The sequence below is a fragment of the Suncus etruscus genome, chromosome 14 (assembly GCF_024139225.1).
Source record: "Suncus etruscus isolate mSunEtr1 chromosome 14, mSunEtr1.pri.cur, whole genome shotgun sequence".
Taxonomy (NCBI): domain Eukaryota; kingdom Metazoa; phylum Chordata; class Mammalia; order Eulipotyphla; family Soricidae; genus Suncus; species Suncus etruscus.
In genome coordinates this window covers 77,296,366-77,312,002 of record NC_064861.1, presented here as the reverse complement: position 1 = coordinate 77,312,002, position 15,637 = coordinate 77,296,366, and the positions used below count along the sequence as shown (strand labels likewise).

At 45.3% G+C, this 15,637-nt stretch overlaps 1 protein-coding gene across 3 annotated transcripts in view; it reads left to right on the top strand.

Moving 5' to 3' along the window:
• TSHZ3 (teashirt zinc finger homeobox 3) overlaps positions 1–15,637 on the top strand; it is a 74,165-nt gene that overhangs the window by 38,702 nt on the left and 19,826 nt on the right. Inside the window, exon 2 of one of the 3 annotated variants that reach the window (XR_007502229.1) lies at positions 13,197–13,274. The exons of 1 other annotated variant lie outside the window; for it this stretch is intronic. The gene's annotated coding sequence lies outside the window, so the exon portion shown is untranslated. Of the gene's footprint in view, positions 1–13,196; positions 13,275–13,338; positions 13,355–15,637 lie in introns of those variants that run through there. One more of the 3 variants, XM_049786229.1, reaches the window with a different exon arrangement.

Here is a 15,637-nt window from a genome sequence, read left to right as displayed (position 1 = left end):
TGAACAAAGTGGTGTTCACTGGTGAGCTGCATTTCACATTCATTTAAGTTGAGTTACTTGATTCCTGAATTATCCCATGAGCCATACCACTCTGGATCTTTCTTCTATGGCCACTGCTGGATTCAGGCCTCGGTGCAGAATGCCCCAGCTGTCAGAACAACTCTCAGAGCCCAGAGCCAGAGTGATAGCACAGTAGGTAGAGCATTTGCCTAGCATGCGACTGACCCAGGTTTGATTTCTAGCATCTCATATGGTCCCCCGAACCAACCAGGAGTAATGTCTTAGCACAGAGTCAGGAGTAACCCCTGAGATGTGGCCCAAAAACTTAAATAAAAAAGGAAGAACGAAAGAAAGAAATGGAACAATAGATTAGCAGGTCAAGGCAGCTCCCCTCCTACTTTTACATATAAAGAAACTGAGGCTGAGCTGGTGAAGTCCAGCAACCAGGACCCAGGAGTTCCCAGTTTGGGTCCTGGTGAGCACCCCCTTCTTGGCTGGCCCCTGAGCAGCACCCAGAAGCAGCTTTACTGCTTACTGAAGGATGGGCTCTGTAGGATGGTTCACTTCCTCTTCTGTTCTCTCAACCAGATGAGGACCCCTGAGGGGAAAAGGAGGCTTGGACCTTTCCTCCTCCACAAAGGACCCACGAATGTCAGCCTGTTCCCTGTTCTAAGGCACTAAGGGCCAATCTGTCCTAGGGGTTGGGGCAGGGAGGAGCTGCCAGCTATGCAGGTTTTACCGGATGGGACACCAGGAGTTGGTTTATGGCATAATCCCGACATCCGCACATGTCCACTGCCACACGGGATTTATTTGCTGTGCGAGAGTAGCCTGCAGAGCAATACTCAGTCCAGAGTATCTGGGTTGCTGTGGAGGAAATGTCTTGTTTATTTCTGGGCTCACCCAACAGTGTTCAGGGCTTACCCAACAGTGTTCAGGGCTTACAACTGGCTCTGTGCTCAGGAGTCACTAGGAGAACCATGCACCTTGGGGTTCAAATCTGGGTCAGTCACTTGCAAGGCCAACACCCTGCTCCATGTACTATCTATCCTTCATCCCAAGGAATTCTTAAGCTAATGATAGCTGAGGATTTGAGCTGGGGTGGGGGATTTTAAGGCCCACTCCTCCCCCCCCCTTTCTTTTTTGGTTTTTGGGCCACACCTGGCGGTGCTCAGGGGTTACTCCTGGCTCTGCACTCAGAATTTGCTCTGGTAGGCTCTGAGGACCATATGGGTTGCTGGGAATCAAACATGGTTCTGTCCTGGGTCAGCCGTGTGCAAGGCAAATGCCCTACTGCTGTGCTATCACTCTATCCCCCAAACCCTTCCTTGACAGAGCAGGCTTCACTTTTCCTGAACATCAATGACTTCTTCAGTGAGGAGTATTGGGTCCAGGAGGTCAAGAATCTCGCCAATGTCATTTTGTTGTCCCTACACGAATCCTCCTTGCTGATGGGAAAGTCACTTTCATAACAGAAACAGCCACTCCTGATTGCATGCGTTTTGTGGTCTGGGCACTGTGCTAAGTGCTTTATGTGCTTAATTCCATTAACAACAATTTACAGAGAGGGTCCTTTTATTTCTCAGCACTAGAAGACTTAGGAGCTTTTGTAACTTGCCCAAGATGCTTGCAGCTCAGAGTAGAGAGAAGAGGAACTGGAGCCCGAGAGGTGCTTGTTTTCTTGAGCTGTACCACACACAGTCAGCCTCAACTCCAGCTTTCCTTGCATTCATTCCCAGGGATTCATCAGGCCCTGGCCATTCATCCATCCATCCGTCCATCCATGTAGACCCCTGAGGATGCTTCAGTAGAGAGTGGCGATGCCTGGGGAATGACCCTGTCCCCTTGCAGCTGCATAGGGAGATAACAGAAGACTGGGGAGCTGAAAAACTGGGCAGGCTGACTTCCTCTGGTCTTTTCCGCACTGAGCTGTGCTTCATCGACTCTCACCATCAGAGTGTAGCGCAGGGGGGAAGATTATAGGAAAGAGAGGTTCTGTGCTGAGACCAGACTGGAGGAGATGTGAAAGGTTGGGACACTTAGCAAAGTAAGACGATGGCAGTTTAAGTAGGGCCCGGGCTTAGGTCATGGAATGAAATGTTGCACCAGGTGAGTGAAGAAAGCAGGTGAGCATTGCCCTTTGCTTCCAGGTCACCAGGTTGCTGGAACATGTGTTATGTCTCTAGAACAAGTGTCTCAAACTCGAGGCCCGAGGGCCGTTTGCGGCCCTCCATACAACATTTTGTGGCCCTGCCCTAGAGGAATCTTTTTTTTTTGTTTTGTTTTGTTTTAGTTGTTTGAGTCACACCCCCCAATGTTCAAGGCTTACTACTGAGATTGCACTCAAGGATCACCTTGACTTTGCCTCCTGCGGCCCCCAGGTAAATTGAGTTTGAGACCCCTGCTCTAGAAGAGTTGGGTAGATGTGCACTGATTACTTGATAGTATAGGGGATAGCAAGACTGCTGTCCTCTAAGAGGTCAGAGTGGGGAGCTGTGTTAGAAGTATATTCTCCTGTGATGTCCTGATGAAGCCAGATGCTGAGTGAACTGGGGAGACATAAGAAGGAGCCCTTACTCATCCCAGGCAGTCAGAGGACTTCCTGACAGTGGGGGTGTCTGAGCTGAGTCTCAGGGGGAATACTGTGCCAATCAAAGCCTTCAAATATTATCTTTGTCTTTCCACATTGTCCAGTTCTTTGCAAGACCGAAACAACACTTAGGGATGAAGGGAGTACCAGAGTTCTTTTTCTAATTTTAACCATTTTTTTTTATGCTTAGACTTCCAGCACTTACTTGAAAGTTCTTAGATTACCTCCGCTGACCCAAGAGTTTGTGTCTGAGCTGTGTTTTGTCAAGTAAATCCCACATGCTGGGTGAGAGAGTTCGAGTGTAGAGGTCCCATACCCTTGGAACTCTCTGGCATACTGTGGAGAAGGCTTCTTTCCACAGTGCCCCTTTGTAGGTGAAGTTTCTGGATCTGCTCTCCTATCTTCTTTCACCATTTCTGTTCACCTTCCCTTTTGGACTAAGCCCCTTATCTAGCTTCAGCAGGGCAAATGGTGGCACCAAGAAGCCCCAGGGAGCCCTAGTCATGTGCCAGGGCACCTGCAGAAAGATACTCATTGCAAGGCTGTCTGGGGTACCTGAATGTCACTGCTTGGTCTATCTCCCAGCTAAGCATTCCAGGGATGGCTGGGGGAATGATTGATAATCTAGAAAAAGGCGATGCTGAGCGGGCATATTGGATGGTGTATGGTTGATTTGGATAGGGGTGCTGTGGAGGGAACACTGGGGGGGCACTGTGGTCATCAGCTCCCAACAAGGTGAAAGCCTGGGTTGCATCTGAGAAGATGGGGCAGTGTGCTGTAGTGGGTGACCCCACCCTGCCAGTTCTGGTTTGGATTCTGGTCTTAAGTGTTATTTTGCTCCCTGCTTTGGGCCTCTTTTCTTTTCTTTTTGTTTTTGTTTGTTTGTTTTGTTTTTTGTTTTTTTTTGGACACATCCAAGAGTGCTCAGGGGTTACTCTTGGCACTGTATTCAGAAATTTTCTCCTGGTAGGCTTGGCAAACCTTATGGGATGCTGGGGATCAAACCCGGGACTGGCTGCATTCGAGGCAAACACCCTCCCTCGTGTGCTATTGCTCAGGCCCCCAGGGCCTCATTTTCTCCTTCACTGGTGAGGAGTTGGCTGTGCTGGCTGTGTCAATAAGATCCTTGCTTACTCCTTCACTCTCATTCTGAGCAGCCCCAGACAAACAGGAGTCTCTCTGCTATGGCTCCCTGTCTCTCTTATTCAAGCTAGGACATGGATTGGTGTGGCCCTTGTGCCTGGCACCTGGTGGTGTGGATGTGCTGTTTGTGGTTCCACAGAGAATGAAAATAAGATCTGTGGACTCATGGTTACCCAAGTCTCAGCGACAAGAACCAACCCTGTAGTACCCAACATCCATTTTCGGAGTTGTAGAGTGAATCTGCATCTGGGCTGGCATGGGGGCAGTCACAGTCTGCAAGATCTGAGCTTGGCTCCCTGGCAAGGCTCTTCTGCTGCTTGGTCGCATGTTCCAGTGCATTTTTTCTTATTATGACTTGATGATAATTATAAGCCCTTGCCATGAGTCTCGTCGATTTGCAGTTTTCCCTCTCTACTGTAATTCAGAGATGAGCCTGTTTCCCAAATACTCACTGAGGACAGAGCTGATCCCGTGCCTGCCTGGCGATGCCAGCACAGCCGGAGCTGCCACCCACCATTGACAAACACAAGCTGCTAGCCACACCTGTATGCGAGTGCCCTGGGAAGGAGCCCCAGACTGGTGGAGGATGGGGGGGGGGGCGCAGAGCATTAGGGATTTCAATTCTACTTTATTTCCAACTTGAAATGGAGGAAAACAGACAAAAAACAAATAAGAAAGCTAAACAGTTGCGTGAGAGCTAGCAATTTGCTGGTCTCCCGATGACAGACACTGCATTATCATAATTGTCTCTTCTACATGATAGGACAGAAAAATAATAATGTCATTTTATTTATAGCTGGGGTGGCCCCTTTATGAGAGTCATACAAGTTTCTGCCAAGTGGAGTAGGTCAAATGACATCTTTTGATCAGGCCTGTCCAAAGAGATCAAAGATGAATGGCAGGTAATGGATACCCAATGACAAACCAAATCTAAAACAGAAATAAGGCTGCCAGAGGCTGCCAGTTACCCATTAAAGGCCCGCCTAAGAAAGGCAGGCTGTTTGACATGTTGGCCGAACACCTAAATCAGCCAAGCGTCAGTGCTAAAATTGTGTATTATCATTGGAAATGGCTATTATGTCCCCAGTAACATTTCTGTTAAGGCTTTGTTTGTGTACGACTGACCCACGGTCAGAAGTGGAGTTTGGAGTAGGCACGTCCGAGGCTTGATGGGGCATCCTTGGCTTTGGCTGTTACCAGCTTTTCACTGTGGAGCTAGCAGAGCACAGGATGTTCAGTTCTGCTATGGTGGAAAGGGGGTTCAGTTTTCCAGATGAGGGGTAGCCAGCTCATGTCCCCATCCTGCTTTTCTCTGCACCTCCACCTCACTCTATATTCTCCTCTTGTTCCTGTCATAGGCAGATGGCCCCATCATAGACCACACAAAACCAGGAATCTTCCAGCACACAGGACAAGGGCAAGAACAAGCCGAGGGGAAAGGTGTTGGGCGAGTCTTGGCACCTCAGTCTGGGACACGGGGAGGATACTGGCATGTCACATGACTTTGTAGTTTTCACACAGAAAAATGGACAGGGACAGCTTCCAAAATTATGGGAATTAATGCTATTTTTTTTTCCCTCAAACACTTGAATTATGTAATTAAGTTGGGCTTGTTGAGCTGTTTAAAGGCTTTGGTGGGGAAATTTAGTATGTTTTTTTTTTCATTGTTGTTGTTTTTAATTTGTGGGGGTGGGATGAGGTGGAAATACAAAGAAATATTCAAAGAATATTTAGAAATGAGGGCTCCAAGACTGCAGGAGAGAGCGTTAAATCCTCCTGTCCCAGGGGAGGCACAGGTGGTGCTGTGGGTAATTTTTTATTCTGCAGCGTATGCTGGAATGTTAAAAAATATTATTAAACATTGAAATGAGTATACTAGTTAGCTAATTAGTATGTTTCTCTTTCTTTTAATAATCCTGATGCATTTTCTTTCTTTCCTACCTCCATTTTTATACACGTGGTAACCCTAAAGAACATATTTAGAAGCATAATTAGTCATAATTAGAAGCAAACAAACCTAGCCCAGGGTATCTTTAATTTATTGCAAAGAATTGCAGGTGATGGTGGCAGCATTTGGAAGCCCAGGTTCCACACCACTTAATAAGAATCCTGGTTTGGGGCACATATGCCCAAGTGTGCCCATGCCCACATACATACATATGCCCTCCCAGGGCTCAGGAGCCACGTGGGAAGACTCTCAGGCTGGCATTTCAAAGTATCTTGGACCTCACATTCTGTGATCATTTCCCATTAACTCTCCCTTTGAGTAACGGAGACACTATGTCGGCATCACCGAATCTCTCCTGGGTGATGAGAAGAAGACAGACATTTGACTGTTAGGTCTCTTGGCAGGAAATTTGGTAGTGAAGTCCCATCCAATTTGTCACACTCAACAGTGGTCTCTGCTCTGTAGAAAGCTTGTGGCCCAGCCTGGGCACATCACCTGTCCAGAAGATGCTAGTAACTCCATCACAAGTGACAGGCTGCATATGCAGGCTTCCCTGGCCCTGAGCAAGAGTGTGTGGAGGGGAATGCTATTGCTTATGGGGTCTAGCAGGGCATCCCCACAGTTACCTTTGACATCTGACCTGATCCTACTACAAGTCCCCCCACCCCAGCCTTGAGAGGTCTCTACCCTAAACCTCTATGTAAATGAAAGTTTAAACAAATCTGTGTTCAGGCTGGCTTGCAAGTGATTTTTTTTTTCAAAAAATTTCTCTTGAATTATGTAAAGATGCATCATAAGATATTTATGATTTTTTTGAAAACAGATATTCTTTTTATATACTGATAAAATTGGAAACTTGGAAGCATATTTGGTAAGTGTAAACAGATGGTTAAAGATATTTGCTGGGAAGTATCAGAAACAGTTATTCCTGACTTGCCTGCTTGGCTAAACATTGCTCTGGAAAGTCAACTCTTGGGGCATAGAGCAGGAGATTTAGGACTCCTTGCTTTTCCACATAGAGCCAGAGAGTGAGCAGCGAGTGAGAGCTCTGGCTTCTTTTTCCCACCCAATTTGAGGTCACACCTGCCGCCCTCTTCTCTTTTAAGCCACACACTGGGTGAGGGGTTTGAGCAGCTGGGCAGGAGGAGGCTTTGAAGTGACTCAGGATGCCGGTGACAGAGACCTGTCACAGGAAGCTGGCATCCTTTACCTCTCTCCACGTAAGGTATGAAATGAGCATGTTTCCTTGGCTTTGGGAAAGGCCCCCTTTGTGTGCAGGAACCTCCATCCACGGGCTAGCTTTTGAGCAGTGGCTGCAGAGTTGCATAAAGGAAATTACTGAGAAGAAAAGGAAGGAGAAACTGACATGCTGCAGATAGCAGGATTCACCACACAAAAACATTCCACATCTTGAAATCAATAGTTCAGTGATTTAGCAGAAAGCATAGAATTTCATGGAACTGTCTGCTTGTTGGCTTGGTGTGTGTGTGTGTGTGTGTGTGTGTGTGTGTGTGTGTGTGTGTGTGTGTGTGTGTGTGTGTGTCTGTCTGTCGGTCTGTCTGTCTTTCTGTAAGTCTGTGTCTGTGGGTAGGGTTGGGAAGAGGGTTGGGTGGTTCGGAGGAGACTGCTGTATTTTTACAAGCTTATAAAGCACAAATGCTCGTGGCACTTGCTAATCTGAAATGCTTTTAGTAGAATTGTTCAGTAGCAATAATCTGTCAACAGATTACAATTTTGCTTAATTTTAATGTGGCTAACTTAAGATGGTTGTATAGTAAATTTATGCAACTGATCACAGTTATTAAATTACTGCATCTGCAAAGGAAGCAATCAAACCCCTTATTACAGTTGCTGTGAGTGAATGCTAAATGTCAAGGAGTTACCAGTGCGCTGCGGGGAATCGCGCTCCAGTTAAAGATGCATAAAATATCAGCACTTTTTTAATGCTTGTGCATTCAACAAAGACTCCCATCATAATTAACTGGTATGGAAATAAATAATTTTTACAAACTACCTTAGAAACAGTTGTGCTACAGTTTTTGTCAAAGTCTGCTGCTGTACGGCGATATTTAAGCCTTCAGACACATTTCCCTGGAACTCACATATGCTATAAAATATTTAAGTCTCACAGAGAGGTTTGAAAATGATATTATAAATCCAACTCTCAGTGCTAAAAAGTAATTTATGATGATTAATTTAATTATATGTTCTAAGGTTTTGATATTTTAAAAACTTGAGATTGATTTCTTGGGTTCTGGTTCCAGTTTGACAGTTTGGCGGGAAGTGGGACTTTTTTTGTCAACAGTTGAAGGTACCCATGGGGGGCTCAGCTCCAGCAGAAAGGTGGACATGGAGAGTTCAGGACCCAGAGGCTGCATCTTCAGGCTCTAAATTGTGGCCGTGTGTAATCACTTTTGCCCCTGAAGCAGATTTCTTGGTGTCACCATTGGTGACCGGCAGATGGTAGAATTGTGTGTGTGTGTGTGTGTGTGTGTGTGTGTGTGTGTGTGTGTGTGTGTGTGTGTTTATTTCTGGGGCACTGTGTCAAAACTTAGGTCAGTCCCTACATGGGATCAAGGATTTTCCATACTCTGCTTTTGTTTCTTCGTTACTGCCTCTATCTGGGATCATAAGATATATCAGCTGACCTGGGCCTCTGCAGAAGTCCATACAGTGCATTTTGTGGTAGTGGTTAAGAAAGGATCATGATCCAGCCCTTGTCCAATGCGCACAGTAAGAACCTGAAACCTGGCCTATGACCCAGGAGGAAGCAATTCTGATACCCTAGTACCAAAAGAGCAAACTATCAGCATGAAGTGGCCAATTCAGGGACCCCACACGATGGCTCTTCATAGCAGTGGGACAACTTATGTTGTCATGAGCAGAGTCTCTGTCCTGTGGTTCTTTGCTCTCTGTTGTGTGGGTTTGCTGTATATGTCTCTAGACTAGTTTTTCTTCCTTAGAGAGAAAGGTCAGCTTATAAGGAGCAAGGTCTTGGTTACCTCCCACAGCAACATGGAGCTCAGTGCTGGGTGGCTGCTTATGTGCCAGGAGTCAGGTTTCCATAGCATAGCTTGTCGGTGGGGATGCTTTCTCTTGCCCAGTGTGTTCACTTGATGCACATGTGCTTGTTTGAATGTCTGTAAAGGCTGACTTTGCAGGGCATGGCAAAGGACCCTCTGTTCACATCTAGACATCCTCTATGCATGGATAGACCCTCCTCTGTGCATATGTAGAGCACCTCTACATGGATAGACTTGCTCTGTGCATGGATAGGCCTTTTCTGTGCATGCAGCGGTGGGCGTGTGCACATCTGTGCATGCTTGTTCACCTCATTTGTCTATTTTCTTTGTACAAAGAAATGCGCATGAACCCAGACATGTTCCTCAACAGTGACACCTTGTTTTCTCGTGAGCTGGTGGCCTGGCATTTTCCGGATCTTCAAAAATGAGCCTGTTTGGGCTTTGACTTCTGGCTGTTCCTGCTAGGAGCTGTGAACTCCTCTGCTCAGGTCTCACTCAGGCTCTGCCGGTGTGATTAGAGTTGGAAGTAGCATCCTGGTGTTGTCTTATTTTGTTTTGATTTACTTTATCTTATTTTTTTCATGATGCCAGGGATGGAATCAAGGCCTCAGGCATTTGAGAACTCTAATCTCCTACCAAGTTACATTACTAGTCCCAGTGCATATTTTTTTTTTCTTTTGAACACTTTGGTGAGGCATGTGAATGGCATATGCAATATTTTCAGTTAAATGCAAATGTACACTGAGGAAGGCCAGTTAGGGAAATGGTGTCTGTCTGTTTGGGAATGGGGAAGAGACAGCTTTACATAATAAAGCATTCAGAATAGAATTCAGAATAGAATCACTTAAAAGGAATGCTTTTTAAAAAACGCTCTAAATAACCAACAATGTCCAGAATAACTGTGGTGTGGTATTGGAGCGCCTGTGTTTTCTGTGACTAGATGGGAGTCCTCTATATGGTCTGTGTCCTATGCGGTTCTTAAGATGCAAGCTGTGGACTCCGGACACTGACTGTACAGGGGTGAGTCCCATGAGTGGGAGCAGCAGGGTGGGCATACACATTTGTTCTTCCAACATGGACATGGTAGTCAATGTGCTAGGCAATGTTGTGTACAATGCTATGTGCAATGCTGTGTGCTATGTCAGTAGTGCAGCATGGGGATCTGGCCCCTAAAAAGCATAAGATTGCCCTTTGCCATCACCTTGTTTTCCATCACTGTGAATGGACCCCCTGGTTGTCTTCTGTTGTAGAAAGCAGCCTAACACAGTGGTCGGCAACCTTTTATTTTCAACTGAGCCAAATCTCGCCAAAACCACGATTGAGATTTATTTTGAGAGCCACACAGGGCATGCACTAACAGAGGCTAGGAGCAGGGTCCTGACTCCTGGAGCGGCCGCTCGGCACACAGAAGAGCCAAATTAAAAGTGTAAAGAGCCACATGTGGCTCGCGAGTCTCAGGTTGCCGACCACTGGCCTAACACATTCTTGGCTAGGGTCCTGGCTGAACCTACTCCTAGTAGTGTGTTAGGCCCCGACAGCTATGCAACAGGTTGGTACTGAACCAAGAATACACATAGGAATATTTGTCGGCCACATGCATCATTCTAGGGCAGGAGTCCTCAAATTTCTACAGCCCTCAAGCCACATGCAGCCCATTGAGGACATTTATCCAGCCCACTGGATGTTTTTTCCATTGCTGCCTGTCCTGCTAAGCAGCCAACTTGTCCCGGGCCCACAGTACACATGTGTGGGATGTGCCACACTTTCTGACTCCCCTTCTCTCTGTTTCTTGATCCTCCTCTCAGTCTCAGGCAAGGGTCCTCAAATTATGGCCCCCACAGACCATTATTGTTCATAGTATATTTAAAACTATGGCCCTCCAATGGTCTGAAGGACAGTGAACTGGTCCTTGTTTAAAAAGTTTGAGGACCCCTGTTCTAGGGACTTGCAAGAGCTTAGAAACTCTGGTGTGCTTTGGGGCCTCCTGTCCAGCCTTCTGCCACTTCTCTGTGGCCTTACCATGTCCTCTGGTATCCCGGCTCAAGGAAGAAAAAGTGCATAAGTTATGAATAGAGCCTCTTCTCAGGACTTAGCTCTCTTAGACCTCTCCAGGATGATCCAGGCTGCCTGTTCCACTTCTGCCCACCACCCCACCCGAGCTGTGGACAAGGCAGGTGGTCTGGGCTTTGATTCCAGGGGTGCCCGTGTCCCTGCTGTATGTTTGCCATAGTAAATAAATATGCTGCACCCCCCCCCCAACTCCCAGTGCTTTCCAGCCTGGAGGAGAGCCTGCGCCCCTTTTCATTAAATGCTTCTCAAACTTTTTCTTTTTCAAATACTTTTTCATCTGAGTGATTTTTATATGACCCCTGGCATATTGGTATATAAAATAGTTAGAAAAATTGGGGTTCAGAGTGATAGCACAGCCTTGCACATAGCTGTCCCGGGAGGGACCCAGGTTCGATCCTCAGCATCTCATATGGTCCCCTGAGCCAGCCAGGAGAAATATCTGAGCACAGAGCCAGGAATAACCCCTGAATGCTGCTGGATGTGGCCCAATCCCCCCAAAATTAAAAATTTATTTTTAATTTTAACATTTGGGACTATAAAGGTAGGACTGACCTAGGTTCAAATCATCATGGCTCCCCATCTAGTCAGTCTCCTGAGTCCCACCAAGAGTAAGCCCTGAGTACTGTCAGTTGTGTCTCCCCCAAAATTATTTTTAACACATATTAATTTTTTTTGTTATTCTCATGTTCATAATATGACCTTATGCAACATTTTGAACCTGTTTAAAAAACCTGGCCCTAGATATTTTGGGGGGTACAGTTACTGCCTAGTTCCCTTGCAGGCTTTCTCAAAGTGGGCAATCCTGCTCCCCACACTGGAAGGGGGTGTTGTCACAGAAATGACCAAGAGGAGTGGTAAAAGCCTCTTGTGCTGGAGGGGGCACTCTCTATTTGTTCACTTGTGGAAGGCAAGTATCCAGGGAGATCTATCTATCTGTCTATCTATCTATCTATCTATCTATCTATCTATCTATCTATCTATCTATCTATCTATCTATCATCTATCTATCTATCATCTATCTATCTTACTTTCTGAGAAGGAGGGTAGTAGATCAAGAGTGTTTGATATCTTCTGAGTCAGAAGAACATGACCTGTCACCCCCCCACCCCCCATCTTTCTGCTTCTGTTCCTCACCTGCACTGGAACTCACCCATAATCTGATCCACCCACCAGGCCCCCATAGACCCTCCCCAACAGCACCCCTATTGTAGCCAAAGGAGAAGAAGATTTTAAAGATTCGCTAATGGTAATGAAAAGTATTCTGATATAGCATTAAGAATTTTGCTCCTGAAATGTGTTTAATGTAAATATGCTGTCAGAGACCCTTCAAGTAATTGACACGAGCAGATGATTAGCAGTGTTCTCCACGGTGTTTTTGCATAATCTTACATTTGACAGAACTCCTCAGCCCCATTTATTGTCAGGGCTCCGCCATTGGTAGGACTCGCTTCGACAACATTGACTTTGTCATTGTGAATCTTGTAAGTGGTCATTTAACTGGTCCGTGGACACAGAGAGGAACCAGTAGCAGCATATTGGGGGTGGGAGACCGCCCTCCTATCAGGAAACAGTCCCAAAAACTCAACTTTTCACTGACTTGTAAAAAAAAAACAATCAGAGGAGAGGAGTCACTTTGGAAAACACTGAGACAGCTGGCCTGGTATCAGCTTTTTACATAGCTGGAGGAGGAGGCTTGGGCCAGGCCCCTATAGCTGCTGTGAAGTCCCTGAACCCCAGACACTGTCCTCTGGGAAGCTAGTTGTAACCTACTTTCCAGTCTGAGGACTTTTCTTTCCATGTTGCATCGGGTTCATCTTTGGTGATGCAAAAAAAAAAAAATGGTGTTCAATTATAATCATATCTAACTGCCCCAAATTAAACTGCCCTGATCTATAAGCATTCATAACTGCATACAGTTAAGTTACATTAATAGTCAATATAATAAACCTTCACCTTTATTGAAGCTGTTCTTGTTACTACAGCCGTTCTTTAATCTATCTCAATAGATTTCTGGTGTACAGCACATATAGATTTGGCCAGTGACAAGGGTTAGAGTAGTCTTGTAGAACATTTACTTGTAGCTCTGAAAAGCCCACATTCATCAGAGGATGAAGTCGATCAGATTGTACCAGAATCAATGGAAGGCTTGTGGGATCCCTCTTAGGCTTGTAATGCGTAACCTTCTTTGGAGGGAGTCATAGAGTCACATGTTCTCTCTCTCTCTCTCTCTCTCTCTCTCTCTCTCTCTCTCTCTCTCTCTCTCTCTCTTTCCTCTCTTTATCCCCTCTTCCTCTTTTTCTTCTCTCTTCTCTCTCTCACACACGCTTATGCACATACTTTCCTGTCTTAAAGCCATTTATCTCTGAATGTCAAATTGCAATAATTAACCATTATTGATCTCAAATTCAATTAACTTCATTAGCACAGGTCATGAGGAGGGTACTTGTAAGGGAGAAGCATCTGACAAGTATCTGCTCCAGTGGCAGTCTGGGTTCACAGCAGCAGCTGCAATGCCTTCCCTCTGTCCCCTCTGAGAATCCCCTGTGAGACTGGCACCTGAGACTCAGAGTCCTGGAAGGGGTGAGTGCTCCCCAGAGTCTTTGAATCTGCCGGGCTTGCCAGTGGACCTAGGCAGCCGAGGTCATGAAAGGCAGGCAACAGAACTCTCTTGAGTGCTGGTTACTCGTTGCAGATGCTGAGGAAGCTGCCCGTGATTCTGCTGATGTATGTCTTGAGGCCAAGGGGCATGTTGTTCCTGAACCACACAGTAGAGACAAGAAAGATATGAGTCACAGCTGGGACTGGCAGAGGGCTCTGGGCACCCTCACGGCCTGCTATTTTCTCCTTGATCTACCGTGTCTGTTTTTGTTACTGAATTCTCAGCACTGCCCTTGAGGGAAACAATGTTCCAGGATTTCACAGCCATACTTTCCAAAACGGAAGAGCTGGGGAACTCTTCAACAACAGTCCAGCCTGTTGTTGGTAATAAGCAGTGAGAAAAGGTGGAAAGGGCCTCACTTCCCTGCCAACCTGGTTCTGTGCCACACATACTAACATGCAGGTCTATCTACATAAGCTCAGATGGTCTTGCTTGCACACATGTGCAAAACGTTTATGCTGTGTTGCGCATAAATGTAAATGCAGAGGCTAGAGTGGTGGTGCAGGCAGTAGGGCATTTGCCTTGGATGTAGCTGACCTAGGACAGATCGCAGTTCGATTCTCGGTGTCCTGTATGGTTCCCCGAGCCAAGAGCGATTTCTGAGCACATAGCCAGGAGTAACCCCTGAGCACCACTGGATGTGGCCCAAAAAGAAAAAAAAAGTAAATGCAGTGCAACAGTAATGCATTATACCACACACATATCTGCATATAACTATACACATCTATATATAGGGTTATATATCTAGGTGTCACCTGTGGATGCATACAGACATGCATGTGCATATATTATGTCACACATAGTTATGTGTCTTACATGTAAACTGCACAGTGTATTCATGAATTGTGCCATGTGTGTGTTGTGCCATACATAGAAATATATGATGTGGTATGTTTATATATGTATATACTGCCATTCATGTGTGTATGCACATAGATCTAAAAGGTCATGTGCATTGGCACACGTGTGTTCTTTGTCAATATGTACATGTGTTTTCATGAAACTTCATACTGTGCAATAAACACATGTGTATAGCTGTATGTATCCCATGTCATGTTTATTGCAAATTTCATATTTGCTATATATAGTACTATATTAGTTATATACCTAGAGACAGGTGTTTCCATTTTGTGTCAAACATACATGTAGATGTACAGATGTATCTACTGTGGGTTTGCACTGCATAAAGAGGCATCAATGTATATACTGTCATACATATTTATATACATATATGCATAAGTGTATACTGAGCCATACATATGGGTGTATATAAATGTTGATGCTTCTCTGATAGCATCATACACACATATAGTAGAAACATGTGTATTATATGTTCATATATGCAGACTTGCATTGACATAAGACTTGTATAGAATTGTTTAGATTGTGTCTGGTAGGCATACTTTAATATTCATATGATGTCATTATAGATATGTAACATAGAGATATATGGTGCATGCGTATGTGTGTGTATATTGTGTGGCAGGCTTATACTGTGTCATAAACACAGACTTGTTCATATAGAGATGTATAGGTGTATATGATGCTTTACATTTCTGTACATATATGTATATAATGTAGTATGGCACACGATAACACATGAAGCAGTATACCTGGTAGCTAATATGTCATCATAGATAGATGCATGCGTGCATGTTTGGTATATTCGTGCATAGCTGTCTATATTTATATATGGATTTAGATGTATATATGTAAGTATATATGCCATATATACACAGGTGCACACATATCTGTATGTCTACCCTGTCATGCATGCAAATGTCTGTGTGTATCTGTGCATACTGTCATTCTCATTCATGCCATGAACTGGGATGGTAGCTTGCCCTGCTCCCTGGGTCATTCATTGCACAGCTGAGCTGAGACCACACAAATGAAAGACTCAGAAGTCTCTTGTGGTGGGTGCAGTATTTTGGGAGGTCTGGATTTAGGGGTGTGGGATATTCCTGTGCATTGACTTAGGCCTCTTATTTATTTTTACAGGGACCATCCCCAGCAGTACTTGGGCTAGGTGTTTTTTTGTTTGTTTGTTTGTTTGTTTGTTTTTATTCTTCCAGGGATACTGGGCCATTTGTGTGGGTCTGAAGATACTTACTCACACCTGGTGGTTCAGAGTTACAGTTGCGAAGTACAGCCCTCCAAGTGACTCCTTCCAAGCAGTGTTTTTGAGACCAAACCATGCTGGG